Genomic DNA, 16,290 nt, shown 5'->3' with positions numbered 1-16,290 from the left:
TTAAAAAAAAAAAAAAAAATCAGCTTTGAAAAGCGGTAAATCTGTGTTTGAATCCTAGTCCTATCCTTTCCAACCCATGTGACTGTGGTGAGATTTCTTAACTTCCTGAGCCCCCATTTCCACATACGTAATAAGGATAATAATACCTTCTTCACAGGTTTGCTGAGACACTCAACAAGATGACTAGGGCCTGGCACAGGAGGGCAATGTATTAAGCTGATATTATTTTTGTTATTTTTGCTGCCGTTGCTTTTATTCTCATTCATAGTAGTACAAAAACTCTTCTACTTGAAGGGAGGAGTTTTAATTTATCAGAATGAAAGACACTTAAAAATTAAAGTCCCCACGGGTCTTTTTATCATGGTTAGTATATGAAAAATATATGGCAGAATCCAGAACTTCGGTGATACTCAAGATGGTCTATCCACAGCACCCTGAGACAGCTGAGTGAGCTCCTCCCACACAATGCCTCCCCTTATCTCTGCAGGAATGTTCTTGATTCTTGCTGACATCCATCCATATGTCATCATAAACTTCCTACTCACTGCTGGGATTACACCCTTTTCTTTATTCATAAGCTTTCAAAATTCATGAAAACCCCAAAATCACTGTCAAGAGATGCAGGAAAATCTATCTTTTTGTCTGTTTGCAACAGAAGAGATTGATTTTTCTTTTAACAAATAATTTTTTAAGAACAGATATTTTAATATGTATTTCTAAAATGAAATAAGTTAATGTACTTTGTCAACACCTTCATGAGGTGGATGAATGTTATAACTCTATTATCCAGAGGACTAAAAGAGTGAACATAAGAATGCCAGTATTTCACCAAGTTAAAATGGCCTTCACCTCTTGTTGACTATCCTGTGCAGGCTTATCCCTAGGCATTTGGGGGACAGGCAAATCACCACCTTGTAAGTGTTTTATCCAGGTGAACTCAGTGTTAAGGTAGCACAACAAAATCTTAAAAGAGAAAAAAAATAATTACATTAAAGCCAAAATGCAACATATTCTTACTTCCTAAATATTTCTTCTTCTCAATATTATCTCTTAATGCCTCTTTACCCTGTTTCAATAATATCACTCATAAATGTGCTTTCTCTAATAAGAAAATAGTCATAATAATTATTATTCTTATTTAATAATAAGAATTTACTGAGTACCTCCTATGAGCCAGGCAATGGGTACATGGTACATGTAAACTCCTTTAGAAGATGAAGAAACTGAAACAATGCAGTTTAAGCCACTTGCTCAAGGTTACCAGGTAGCAAGGAACAAGGCGGGGCTGAAGATAATCAGGATACAGGGAATTTTGAAGCTCTATTCAGCCTAGTTTAATAAAATTCTTCTGTAAATAAGAGGTTTAGCCAAAATGTTCTTTAGTAATCCTTTCCTACATGACATAGCAGGGGAAGGTAGGCATTACTCTGCAAAAGAGGAGATGGGGAAAGGTGAAATAATGCTGTTCACAAACTGGCCCTCAAACACAGAGGACGAGGAGTGAGGGAAGAAAGAGGCAACCACTCCAGATTCCTGGGCGGCAGTTCTAATAAGCAAGGAACTTACTTACCAGGCTTGTCTCCACCACCATGAGACGAGTAGATCTTCACCTCTGCCTACCAGAGTCTTAAAAGTTTATATAGCAGCCTTAACTGGATTCAGTCATATATACCGTCCATGTGGTCTCAACAACACATTGCTCTCTCAAGGCTGCGTCCTTGACAACGGCTCCCATTAAGAACATTTGGGACAGAACATACATTCCAAGAATGGGGAGGGGGCAAGGAGCCTCCCATTGCCTGGGTCCAGGTCGCAGGTCAACCAGTGGTCAAGTCCTCTTGATAACCTCCTCCAACAAATAAATTGTTCAGGTTGGATTTGCACCCAGGTTTGTCTTACGTCGTGACTTTGCGTACTTCCCACCTTATTAAATTGTCAAAATTAGGGGTTGTTCATTAGTTCCTCATATTTCTGATTGACAGATAGCAATGATCCTGAGAAATATTCCCTTTACTTTAAGAATATTTTTCTTGCTTCAAGGCAAAGAAGTGAAGGGCTGTCAAAGCATCTTCTATCAAATGCAGAAATATTTCCTTCACCACAGACCCAGACACCTAAGATCAGTCTAACTTTAGGTCTGAAACTCATCACAAAATGTCTAAAGCTGCAAACTCAAGTGTGATCTCTTTATTCAACGAGGCTCAGAGTATTTCCATGGGTCCTCTTATCAGATACCAGCTTGTACCAGAGCAGAAGGAAGCAGTGGGAGTCAAAGAAAGGGATAACATAAGTAGAACATTCTTTAAACGATCCTAAGTTGCAAGGAAATTGGAGAGTTTTGTTGGTTTGTTTCTTCTGAAAAAAAAAAGACAAGGTAACTAATTTTTAATATGTTTATTTCAATTTCAACTTCAGTCTCTTGAATGACAGATGGAAAAAAATCATAGAGAAACATTTGATTAAATAGATATGTGTTCCAAAATAATCACTGAGGACATAATTTTTTTTATTTAAAAAATGACATTATAAGATTACACTTTGAGCTTTTTCCTCTACTCTAAACAACTCCCATAGATGGATATAAAGTAAAATCTAAACATTAAAATGTGGCGAAACTAAAACAAGACAAACAGAAAAATACATAATAGTCAAGGTCCCAGCGGGGAACAGATGTTACCCTCTAAGGATTTAAATTGTAAAGAATTAACTAAGAGGACGATACGTGGAGGTGTAGTCAGAATTCACGAAATCAATAAGGGATGATGAGTCACCCAGGGGCGGGCAGCAGGGGGAAGGATGATGAAGGAAGAGAACAATGACAACAGTTGTGTGTGGAAACCACAACTTTCTTTAAAATAAACTCATAACACTGGCCAACTCTGTCAAAACTAGATAAATTTTATTGTTCATTTTTTTTAAGTCACTCCTGCAGGTACCAAAAGATAAACTTTACCTCGGATATTCCACATTTTACTGTAGAGCCCCAATTTGTCTTAGTCTATTATCTTTCACTTTCTAGTATAACCAACCATTTTATTTACTTATCCTCTTTTTCCTTTCATGAACGAAAGTCAAGCCCATTATCTTCTATACACATTTATATTTCTTTGCAACTTTTGAATTTATTAGAGCCTCAACCACCAATATTGGTTTCAACTCTTAACTGCAATTACTAACTTCTGCCATAGGCCAAAGAGTACCAGGGAGTAAACTGAAAATTGTCCATTACATACAAGCACGTTAGAGTAGCAGTATTCCAGAAACAATCGTACGCCATTATACATATCCGCATAAGGCAGGCTAAATTACTGTTTCCAATTATTCACTGATCTGCTGTGAATTTTTTTTTTCACACATTATCCATGGCCTCATGGTGAGTGAAGTGTATCTCTTTGCCCTTTGACCTGGGAATGGCCACATGCCTGGCTTTGACTATTGGGATATTAGTGTACATGAGGGGAGCAGAGGCTAGAAATGTCCTTTCATGTTAGGGCATACGCTCCGGTGATCTGCCATGAGAGATGCATGTCCCAGGTAGCCGATGCCCGACAGTCTATACCCCAGAACAAATACAGTTGCATCACGGAGCCTGGAACCTGGGGCCTGAATCCCAGAGCTGGAGGTTCAGCCCACCCCAGCTAATGTACAGACTACCTGCAGACATATGAGCAAGGAAATAAATATTCCTTTAATCCACTGAGTCTGGGGATAGACAAGCAGTATTATTATGGCAATACCTGACTGAATCATGAAACAGGCATTATATTGCTTTTACCTTTGTGAAGGTTAATTATAAACATGTACACTAAGACACTAAGGTATTTTATATCCTTTCAGCCTACTAACTGACAGCCACTTTTTATTGTATAAAATATTTACCCAGATAGTGTATTTGGGATAGTCTTATTGATTTGCAGCATGATAAACAGTTTAATAGTAGTTTAGACAATACTGTTATTATAATTTAATTTAGTTAAACGTTCAAATTTTATTAACCATTTTTTGGAAACAATAAATTATTTACCCATAAAATCAGTTTAGGAGATTAAAATTTTCAGAAGAATTAAGCTTTTTATGAACAAATATACTTGTCTTTTATAAACCAAACACTGCTAAATAAAATAAAGCGTGTTAATATTATTTTTCCCACATTGTGATAAAATCAGATGGCATATATTGCTTTAAATCAAAATTATTAAACCAGTATAAATTGTCCAAAAAGTCACCTGAATAAGAAATAGTCTTAACCGTTTTCAAGATTTATATAGTAAATAAAATTTTTCAATTCTTTTCTTTTGTTTTGTTTTTCCTAACATGATTTTCTTTTTTCTTTTAACACTTGATTTTGACAAATTTTAAACCTACAGAAAAGTTGAAAAGTTGGCCAGTAAACATCCATATATACCTGTCACCTAGACTCACCAATTATTAATATTTTGCCACATTTCCTTTATCTCTCTCTAAATACATAATTTTAAATAAACTTATAATTTTGGAATACCTTTAGATTTACAAAAAAGTTGCATATAGTATTGTTCAGAGTTCCTGTGCACCTTTCCCTCAGTTTCCCCTAATGTTAACATCTTATATAGCCTGGGTTCAGTTGTCGAAACTAAGTAATTAACATTAGTGCATTATATTAACTAAATTGTAGACTTCATTCAGATTTCATCTTTAAAGTATATTTTGAAGTACGACAATTCTTAGGTTTTTTGGGTTTTGTTTTTTGTTTTTTTCCTGGCTATTTGTCTGATATCAATGACCTTTCTGTGCTTCTTATCTTCTAATTTAGCAATCAAGGTCATTATTTTAAAGTTCGTTTTTTCCCCCTTAACTTATAGCCCAACAAGTATTTAAAGTTTTTTTTTTGTTTCTGGAAATGTATAAATTCTTGCATTGTAAATTTACATAGGCCTTACTAGTCTCAATAAGCCAATAGAAACAAGAGCTCTATTCAATTTAAGTGAATTTATAATCTAACTCATCATTTTGTATTTGGAGATAAGCAGTTACATAGCATTCTATTTATTTACAAAATATTTCAAATCACATAATGGGGTGTTGTTATCAAGCTCTAGGCAGGCTAGTTTGGAACTATAAATCTGACCTTTCTGGTCAGATGAGGGGGTCACAATTTAAAGTTTATTAACACCTTTTTGTTGGCATGTGAAGCTTTCCCTCACACTTTGACCTGAATCATTTGTATATTTCTATGGGATTTCCTTATTTTTAAGAGAGGAGAGAGAAACATCATATACTCAGAAATCTGTCGATATCTAAGAAAGTAATGAAGACAAGCTGGAAGCCATCTTTTTAATCCCAAAATATTCAGGATTATTTTTAAAATTTATATCCAAAATAAGCAAAATTCTCTTTTAGAAACTCTTTTGTAAATCATTCAAGCAGTTGAAAAGTTGTTCAACCTTATTATTTATCAGGGAAATACAGATTAAAACTCCAGTGGGATACCACTTTGCACACACTTGAATGGCAACATCCAAAATTCCATTGCAAGTAGAGCAACTGAAATGTTCATAAATTTCTAGTGTGAATGTAAAATGGTACAAGTACTTTGGAAAACAGTTTGAAAGCTTCTTACAAAGAAGATACACATACACATCGGTACAGTAGTTCGACTTCAAAATATTTAAACAAGTAATGTTAAAATATGTCTATAAAAAGCTGTGTATAAGGATATTCATATCACTTTTAGTCATAACAACCCCAAACTAAAAACAGTTTGGGATTCCATCAACAGGAAAATAGATGAACAAACAGTGGTATATTTATACACTGGGATATTGCTTAGCAATAAAAAAGAATGATCTACTAAGACAAGATGGACGAATCTCAAAAGAAACACACATACATGTGAATAATGCTGTATAAGTCCATTGATATAAAGGTCAAGAGCAGACAAAACTAACCTGTAGTGACAGAAATCAGAAAAGCAGTGGTTGTCTTGGTGGAAGGAGAGAATTATTTGGTATATTTGATATAATTATTTTGTATAATGGAAGGATACTTTATCTTATTTACATATGTGTAGTTACTTGTCAAAATGTCTGTGCATTTTACTAAATGCCTCAATTTTTTAAAACTCTATTATAAAAAATACGAAATTCAGGGTACTATTTACCCCTGAGAGAGGCAGCAGGACAGGATAAAGAAGGAGCACTCAGTGGCAACAGTAATGGAACTTTTTAAGGTTTAGATGCAGTGACATGTCACAAATGTTTATTTTATTAATATGCCATATAATATATAAATTATATTGTTTTGCATTTATCAACTATTATAGTATTTGACAAAATTCCTTCTTTTTCACTTTTATTAAAGAGTATTTAATGTTAGAATTATTTTTTTCTTGAAAGTTTGGTAGAACCCTCTTGTAAAACCAAGCTCATCCTTGAATTTGCTATGGGAGAAGCTTTTTTAACTGGTGATTTAAGTTCTTTAAAGGTTACAGACCATTCAGATATTTATTTTCTCCTTCATTAGTATCAGATTTTATATTTATTATTTCTTTTCTTCTTTTTATTCTATTCATTTTAAACTCCTTAGGTAAGATGATTATCTAATTAATTTCAAACTTTCTTCTTTTATAATAAAAATATTAAGGTTTTATATTCCACTCTAAGTATTGCTTTGGTTGTATACCAAACACTTGAATATATAGCTTTTACATTATTCTTATAAATATTTTCTAACTTACTTTATGGTTTTTACTCATAAGATAAAGCTTTTCTTAATTGTAAGATAAATGTATTTTTCTGGTTACATTTTGTTGTTTTTTTAAAATTAGTGTCAATGTGGTCATATAATGTGGTTTGGTTGCTCCTAATCACTTGAAATTAATGAGATAATTTGGCAGAACTTCCATATATTCTGCAGATTTAAGCTTCTGTACATATCCATTAGACAAAGCTGGATGTTTTTGTTGTTCATATTTTGAGTTAACACACCTGAGCTAAATGCACAAAGACTTTATTCATTCAGTCAATTACTATTTGCCTGTGAGATGTTACTCCAGTAAGTATTCAGTTAGTTCCTACTATATGATTCAAACTGTGCTCAATGATCAGAGCCATAAGATATTTTACTCCACAAATATTTATTAACACTTTTGCTTGGTATTTTAATGGAAGAGGCAAATAACATAAACAAATATATACAGTATTTGATAAGTGATATAAATGCACATTCATTCAATCACAAAAGTGGGATTAAAAACTTCAGAGAATGCAGGAGGTCTTCCCAAAGTATTGTGCTCTTTTAAACTCTCTGTGAGCCTCTTAAGCGGTGTCAGAAGCACAGTAATGAAGTAAGGGAAACTTGCACTTTATCAGTATTCATTATAAGAGACTTATTTTGATGATTCATTCTTTTATTCAGATGTTCACATTATTTACTCTATTTAATTCATTTACTAAGATGCTATTACATATCAGATACTATTTTAGTACTTAAAAAACTGCTTTATTTCATGCTTACCACTGCCCTAGGCCACAGGTCTTACTTACCCTTAAGGAGTAAGGAACACACAAACTCAAAAAGGGGAGGAAATATAATCAGGGTTCACACAGCTAGAAGGTTAGATGGTTTAGTTTAAACCTATTTCTTTTGATCACAAGTTCCTAGAGATGTGTAGCATAAATGTTGAACTAAAAATAAAATTTAGATGATATTACAGCAGTTCTATATACTTTTCAAACAAGCCTTATGCCACACCTAACTTCAGGTTTCCCAAGAAATTCTTATTACAATATAATCTCTAATATCATTAAAATGTTTTTACCTAACTCAACCCGACTATGAATACTGATAAATGAGTCTTCAATGCTCTTCTCAGTATAGAATAGCTGCTGGGGGGTTCTGAGCACAGAATGCTGTTGTTTGCAGTTCTTAGTATTTTGATTACCAGGCGCCCAAAAGCTCAGAGCAGCAATTTAATATCTGAAAACCAACTATAGTAGATCAAATGTTCCTTTTTATAATGGTATCTCCAGAAAACATTTATAATGAAAGTTATCTGGGTTGAGTTTCTGGTGTGCCTATGAAAAAAGTTGTTAAACACTACCTGTGAAAGGAGAATTATCTTTTGATACTAACTACAAATTTTAATGCAATTAGATTTGCTAAGTCACTCAGCAAGCTCCTCTCTCTACTTGGCCATTGAATGTGTCTCAAAAATATGAACAAAGATCCTAAAATTCAGTTACATAGACATTTACTAAATGTATATAAAAGGATACGGTGGGTGAGCTATACTGGTTTTCTCAAATCTGAAACTCTATTCCCTGTTAAGCCATTAACTATCTCTAACTGAATTTTCAGAAGAAATACAGTGATGCATTTTTCACCCTCCTCTCCCTTTCTCTTTCTCTTTCTCTCTCTCTCTCTCTCTCTCTCTCTCTCACACACACACACACACACACACACACACAATGAATATTTGAAAAACTCACTTTGTGCACTGCATAAACTCCCTAATAGTCTGAAATACACATTATCTCTTTCCTAGGGATACAACCTGAGTTGCCTGCCCTAATTCATTGCCAAAAAATTAAACTACATTGTAATATAAAATGAATTCATAATATTTTATGAGAAAAGATTGATGTTGAAAGTAAAATATTGACTTATTTTTATCTTCTCTGAATTTCTCTCCTTGCATTTGATCCAAAACAGTCACCAGAAAGTTATTTAAGATAAATTAAATTGAGGTAATGCCACCTATTCTGTTTAATTTTACTGAAATCATGAGTGCTAAAGCAAATGCCACTGGCTGCCAGATAAGACTTCCTAAAACACCACTATACTGTATTCTCTTCTTTCTTAAGAACTTGTTTCCCTGCTTCCTACTGCACATATATCATATACAAACAAACTCCTTTTAAAAATCTGATTGTCATCTACAGACCATATTTTTCAATGATTCCCAATGTTCAACCCAGTCACCTTTTTCATTTCCAGCCCTGTACCTCTCCATAAGTTTTACTGGAGAAAGCAGGGAAAGTATTTGTAGTAGAAAATAATAAAAAGATAACCAATATTCCACAGTCCCTGAATTTCCTACCTGCCACCTACTGTGGCCACAGACACCCTTCCTTTACACTTGTCAGTCAGTACACAGAGACTACAGACAGTCACATTCTTTTACTAACTGGGATTTTGACTCCAAACCCCTAGCTTCCTCGGACCACATATGGATCGTGAGAACTCTGAGAGATAGGATAAGGAAGGAATGGAGAGAAGGAGATACTTTTTCACCACATAAACTTTAAAGCTCAGAATCTCAAAGATAAATCAATGAGCAGAATGCAAAGGAAAACTTGCCCTCAGATGCTATACTTTATCATCCTTTCTTGAGTCACATCAAAAGCTCTATCTTCTACTACTATGGCACAGTTTTCTCTTTTTCTTTGAGAGAGGTAAGATAGCCTTGAACAACCTAAGAAGAAAAGTGTATAGCAACAATTCCTATTTTTCCTTTGAAGGCAAGTTAAAAAAAAAGTTACCACATTATATGAAATTTTCATCAATGGTGTTAGTCTTCCATCCATGTATTCATTTAACAAATGTTCATTGAGTACCTACTATGTGTTCGGCTTTGTTCCAGGAGTTCAGGATATACTAGTGTGGAAATAAACAAAGACCAACCAAAGGAGTAAAGCAACGGCTGCTTATTCTGAGCTTGCTAGATAGAGTAAGGGAGTCAGCCACCGTCACCCGTCACCTGCACTTTGGCAGAGATTCAAAGACAAATGGAAAAGCTTTATCATGTTAAAGGGGAAGGCTTCAGGTGTGCCCTGATTGGAAGCTGTTGGCATGGGGAAGCTACAGGTGGGCCAACTAGAACCAGGGCATCCTCTGCGATTGGTTAGGGGTACATATTTGACTTTCTATGGTTGATTTTAAGTTGGAAGCAGGGACAAAAATTAGGGAAGCTGTCAATTATTAATCAGGTCCTGGCCATGTTGGGCTGATTGTTGCACAAGTTATTGTTTAGCTTCCTAGACTGTCACTAGAGGTAACAATCAGGCTTTCTGCAAGTGTGACTTACTGCAGGTGGGCTTCCTGGGTTGTTTATTATAGACAAGGAGATTGGTTTCATAGGCAGTTTGCTACAGGTTGTAGGTTAAAGTTTCTTTTTTATATATGGTCTGACCATTGACCATTTGTATGTTCAATCTCTCAGCAGTAAACAAACAAAAGTCCTCGTAGAGTGTATGTTCTACAAGGGATATTACACTGACTTCTTTCTCTAGATCTTTTTGCACTTATTATTTCATATAATTGGTAAGAAGTATGCAGTCTTTTCTTTAATCATTGGCATCTCACAATTTGGACTTTATTATGTCCATATGTAATATTAAAATATCCATTCATTTGTTTAAAAATATGTATTGATCACCTACTATGTGCCAGGAACTACTGCAGTCTGTAAAGATTCAGTAGTGAGCAAAGTCCTGCCCTCATTGAATTTACATCTGATTAAAGGGACACAAATAATAATCATAATAAATAAAATAAGTTTTGTTTTTTAGAAGGTGATAAATCTTATGAAAATAAAAAAGCAGAATAGTGGCCAAGATCGCAGAGTAGGAAGACCCTGAACTCACCTCCTCCCATAGGTACAACAAAGTTACAACTATTTACAGAGCAACTATCAATGAAAATGATCTGAAGACTAGCAGAAAAGATCTTCTATGAATAAAGATATAAAGGAGTCACAACAAGATGGTAGGAGAGATGGAGATAAAGTATAGTCAAGACCCGCACCCCCAGATAGGTGACCCACAAACAAAACGATAATTACAATCGCAAAGGTTCTCCCCAAGGAGCGAGGTCCACGTCAGATGCCTCAGGCCAGGGGTCCTGTACCAGGAAAATAAGCCCCAGAACGTTTGGCTTTGAAGGCCAGTGTTTCCATAGCTGTGGGAACTAGAGACTCCACTCTTAAAGGGACCATACAAAATCTCACATCCACTAAGACCCAGGGCAGAAGCAGCAATTTTAAAGATGTCTGGGTCAGATCCACTCGCTTGATCTTGGAGAGCCTCGCAGAAAGGCAGGAGACAACTAGAATCCTCACCCTGGGGATATAGATGCTGGCAGCACACATTATGGGGAGCTCATTTTGCCATGAAGACACTTGTGCTGGCAAGCGTCATTTTGAAATCCTCCCTCTAGCTTATTAATACTGGAGCCCGGCCCCACCCACCAGCTCGTCAGCATCAGTCCTGGGGCACCCAAAACCAAACAGCCAGCTGGGTGCAGACGCAGCCCCACCAACCAGCAGGCCAGCTGCCATAGGAATCCTTGAGCCCCCATCAGCCCCAGGACCCAGTCCTTCCTACAAGAGGGCCCAGGACCCAGCACTACCCACCAGTGGCCAGTACTAGCCCCAGGACATCCAGGGCTCCACAGCCAGCCCTTGGACTTGGACCCACCAACCAGCAGGTCAACACCATCTCTGGGACACATGGATCCTGCAGCCAGAGACCCTAAGACCCAGCTCTGCCCACCACTGGGCAAGCACCAGCTCCAGGAACACCTGTCCCCAGCCAATCCCACGAGGGAATAGTTACAAGCCCTGGACCATTGCGGACCTACAGCCAGCTGTGTCAAGACACAGCTTATCCATCAGTGGGAGCGGGAAGGCACCACCTCGGGATGCCCTGGGCCCCAGCCCTGGTCACCAGTGGGCTGACACCAGCTCCAAGACACCCTGGACCCACAGCCAGCCATGTCAGGAACCAGCCCTATCCACCAGTAGGTGGACTTCAGACCTGGGGCATCCCAGGACATGGCCCTATCCACTAACAGACCAACACAAGATTTGAGACATGCCCCCAACCCCCAGGGCTCCATAGCCAGCCAACTCATGACCCTGCCCTACCCACCAGTGGCTGGCAGCTTCTGGCCAAGGCAGGGCCTGGCAACCAACCAGACTTGGGTTCAGCCACGCCTACCAGACTACACATAGTAGTCAGCTTGCCACAACAGAAGGGCCCATGCAGCTCACGTGGAGGGCACCCTTGAAGCATATAGCTCTGGTGACCAGAGGGGAGTGTGCTGCTGGATGCCATAGCACATTTCCTATATAGGGCCACTGCTCGAAAATCAGGGAACATAACCATCCTACCAAATACATAGAAATAGAAACAGTAAATTAGGCAAAATGTGGTGACAGAGGAACATGTTCCAAACAAAGGAACAAGATAAAACCCCAGAAGAAGAACTAAGTGAAATTGAGATAAACAATCTACCTAAGAAAGAGTTCAAGGCAATAATCATAAAGTTGCTCAAAAAATTTGGGAGAAGAATGGATGAACACAGTGAGAAGTTAAAAGTATCTAACAAGGAGTTAGAAAACATAAAGAAGAACCAAACACACCTGAATAATACAATAAATGAAATTTTAAAAATACACTAGAAGTAATCAACAGTATATTAGATTATAAAGAGGAACAGAACAACAAACTGGAAGACAGAATAGTGGAAATCACTAGAGCAGAACAGAAAAAAGAAAAAAGAATTTAAAAAATGAGGACAGTATTAGAAACCTCTAGGACAACATCAAGCATACTAACATTCACCTTTTAGGGGTCCCAGGAGGAGAAGAGAGAGAGAAAGGGGCAGAGAACATATTTGAAGATGTAATAGCTAAAAACTTTCTTAACCTAGGAAAGGAAACAGACATCCAGGTCCAGTAGCACAGACAGTCCCAAACAGGATCAACCCTAAGAGAAGCACACAAAGACACACTGTAATTAAAATGACAAAAATTAAAAATAAAGAGAGAATATTAAAAACAGCAAGGGAAAATCAACAAGTTAAACACAGGAGAACTTCAATACGGCTATTAGCTGACTTTTCAGCAGAAACTCTTCAGGCCAGAAGGAGTTATAAGATATATTTAAAGTGAAAAAAGGGAAAATCTACAATGAAGAACACTCTACCTGGAAAGGCTATCATTCAGATTTGAAGGAGATATCAAGAGTTTTACAGACAAGCAAAAGCTTAAAGAGTTCAGCACCAAGAAACCAACTTTACAAGAAATGTTAAAGGGACTTCTCTAAGCAGAAAAGAAAAGGTTACAACTTGAAATATAAAAATTACAAAAGGAAAACTCCCATTGGTAAATGCAAATATACAGTAAAGGTAACCAATCAACCACATATAAATCTAGCAGAAAGGTTAAAAGTCAAAAGTACTGAAATCATTTATATCCACATATAAGTAGTAAAACCATTTCTATCCACATAGAAAGATCAAAGCAGAAACAAATGAAATAAAAACTAAAAAGAAAAAAAAACAATAGATAAACAAAATTGGTAAATCTTTACCCAGACTCAAAGGAAAAAACAGAGCAGGCAGAATTAAATAAAATCAGAAATGAAAAAGAAGTTACAAACAACACGACAGAAATACAAAGGATCATAAGAGATTACTGTGAACAATTATATGCCAATAAAATGGACAACCTAGAAGAAATGGATAAAATTCTAGAAGTATACAATCTCCCAAGACTGAATCAGGAAGAAAGAGAAAATATGAACAGACCAATTGCCAATAATGAAATTGAATCATTAATTTTAAAAAAAACCTCTCAACAATAACAAACAAAAGTTCCAGACCAGAAGCCTTCACAGAAGAATCCTACCAAACACTTAGAGAAGAGTTCCCCCATCCTTCTCAAATGATTCCAAAGAATTGCAGAGGAAGGAACACTTCTGAACTCATTTTATGAGGCCAGCATCACCCTGATACCAAAACCAGACAAAGTTATCACAAAAAAATAAAACTTACAGGCCAATATCTTTGATGAAAATAGATGCAAAAATCCTCAACAAAATATTAGCAGACTGAATTCAATAACACATTAATCATCCTTCGTGAGTAAAAGGGATTTATCCCAGGGGTGAAAGGATGGTTCAATATCCACAAATCAATGTGATACAGCACATTAACAAATTGAAGAATAAAAATCATATGATCATCTCAATAGATGCAGAGAAAGCTTTCAACAAAATTCAACAAACTGGATATAGAGAGAACATACCTTAACATAAAAGCCATATATGATAAGCCCACAGCTAACATTATACTCAATGGCGAAAAGCTGAAAGCTTTTCCTCTAAGATCAGGAACAAGACAGAGATGCCCATTCTTGCCACTTTTATTCCATATAGTATTAGAAGTCGTAGACCCAGCAATCAGACAAGAAAAAAATAAAATTCATCCAAATTGGAAAGGAAGAATTAAAACTCACTGTTGGCAGATGACATGATACTATACATAGAAAATACTAAAGATACCACCAAAAAACTGCTAGAACACATCAATTAATTTGGTAATGTTGCAGGAAATAAAAGTAATATACAGATATCTGTTGCATTTCTATCACTAACAGTGAAGTATCAGAAAGAGAAGTTAAGGGAAAAAATACCATTTACAATTGCACTAGAAAGAATAAAATACCTATGAATAAATCTAACAAGGAGGTAAAAGACCTGTAACTGTAAGACACTGAGGAAAGAAGTTGAAGATGACACACAAGATGGAAAGATATACTGTGTTCATGGATTAGAAGAATTAACATTGTTTAAATGACGATACTACCCAAGACAATCTATAGATTCAATACAATCCCTATCAAAATATCAATGGTATTTTTTACAAAACTAAAACAAATAATTTTGAAATTTGTATGGAAACATAAAAGACCCCAAATAGCCAAAACAATCTTAAGAGAGAAGAACAAAGCTGAGGTATCATTCTCCCTGATTTAAAGCATCCTACAAAGTTACAGTAATCAAAACAGTATGGCACTGGGACAAAAACAGACACATAAATCAATGGAACAGAATAGAGAGCCCAGAAATGAACCTACACTTACATGGGCCATTAATCTACAACAAAGGAGACAAGAATATACAATGCGGAAAATACAGCCTCTTCAAAAAATGGTGTTGGCATATATATGGAATTTAAGAAAAAAAAAATGTCATGAAGAACCTAGGGGTAAGACAGGAATAAAGACACAGACCTACCAGAGAACGGACTTGAGGATATGGGGAGGGGGAGGAGTGAGCTGTGACAGGGCGAGAGACAGTCATGGACATATATACACTAACAAACGTAAGGTAGATAGCTAGTGGGAAGCAGCCGCATGGCACAGGGATATCGTCTCGGTGCTTTGTGACCGCCTGGAGAGGTGGGATAGGGAGGGTGGGAGGGAGGGAGACGCAAGAGGGAAGAGATATGGGAACATATGTATATGTATAACTGATTCACTTTGTTATAAAGCAGAAACTAACACACCATTGTAAAGCAATTATACCCCAATAAAGATGTTAAAAAAAAAAATGGTGTTGGAAAAACTGGACAATTACATGCAAAATAATCAAGCTGGGCTACGTCATCACACCATATACAAAAATAAACTCAAAATGGATTAAAGACTTAAATGAAATACCTGAAAATTTAAAAGTTATAGAAGAAATCATATTCAGTATTCTCTTTGACATTGGTCTTATCAATATTTTTTTTGGATATTTCCCTTCCTCAGGCAAGAGGACCAAAATCAAAAATAAATACATCAAACTAAAAAGCCTCTTCACAGTGAAGGATACTATCAACAAAATGAAAAAGCATCCTACTGAGTGGGAGAATATATTTACAAATTATATATCTGATAAGGGGTTAATATCCAAAATATACAAAGAACTCATACCACTCAACATCAAAAAAAAAAAAGCAATCCAATTGAAAAATAGAGGAACTGAATAGATGGTTTTCCTAAGCAGACTTACACATGGCCAACAGGCACATGAACAGATGCTCTATATCATTTATCATCAGGGAAATGCAAATCAAAACCACAATGAGATATCACTTTACACCTGTCAGAATGGCTATTCTCAAGAGGTAACAAATCACAAGTGTTGACAAGGATGTGGAAAAAATGGAACCCTCATGCACTGTTGGTGGGAATATAAATTGGTGCAGCCAGTATGGAAAACAATATGGAGATTTATCAAAAAATTAGAAATAGAACTACTATATCATCCAGAGATTCCCCTCCTGTGTATTTATCTGAAGAGAACAAAAACACTAATTCAAAAATATATATGTACTCATGTGTTCATTGCACCATTATTTACAATAGCCAATAGACAGAAGAAACCTAAGTGCTCATCAATAGATGAATGGATAAATAAGATGTGGTATATATGTATATACGATGGAATATTACTCATCCATAAAAAGAATGAAATC

General features: G+C 36.1%; 1 protein-coding gene across 1 annotated transcript in view; it reads right to left on the bottom strand.

The window, feature by feature from the left end:
• The window catches only part of BANK1 (B cell scaffold protein with ankyrin repeats 1), a 453,451-nt gene extending 451,862 nt beyond the window's left edge, over window positions 1-1,589 (bottom strand). Inside the window, exon 1 of the mRNA XM_029235051.1 lies at window positions 1,571-1,589. The gene's annotated coding sequence lies outside the window, so the exon portion shown is untranslated. The remainder of the gene's footprint in view (window positions 1-1,570) is intronic.
• Between the last annotated feature and the right edge of the window lie 14,701 nt (window positions 1,590-16,290).

The sequence above is a fragment of the Monodon monoceros genome, unplaced genomic scaffold (genome assembly GCF_005190385.1).
Source record: "Monodon monoceros isolate NGI ecotype Baffin Bay Population unplaced genomic scaffold, NGI_Narwhal_1 Super_Scaffold_20, whole genome shotgun sequence".
Taxonomy (NCBI): domain Eukaryota; kingdom Metazoa; phylum Chordata; class Mammalia; order Artiodactyla; family Monodontidae; genus Monodon; species Monodon monoceros.
This window is presented reverse-complemented; position numbering and strand designations above follow the sequence as displayed.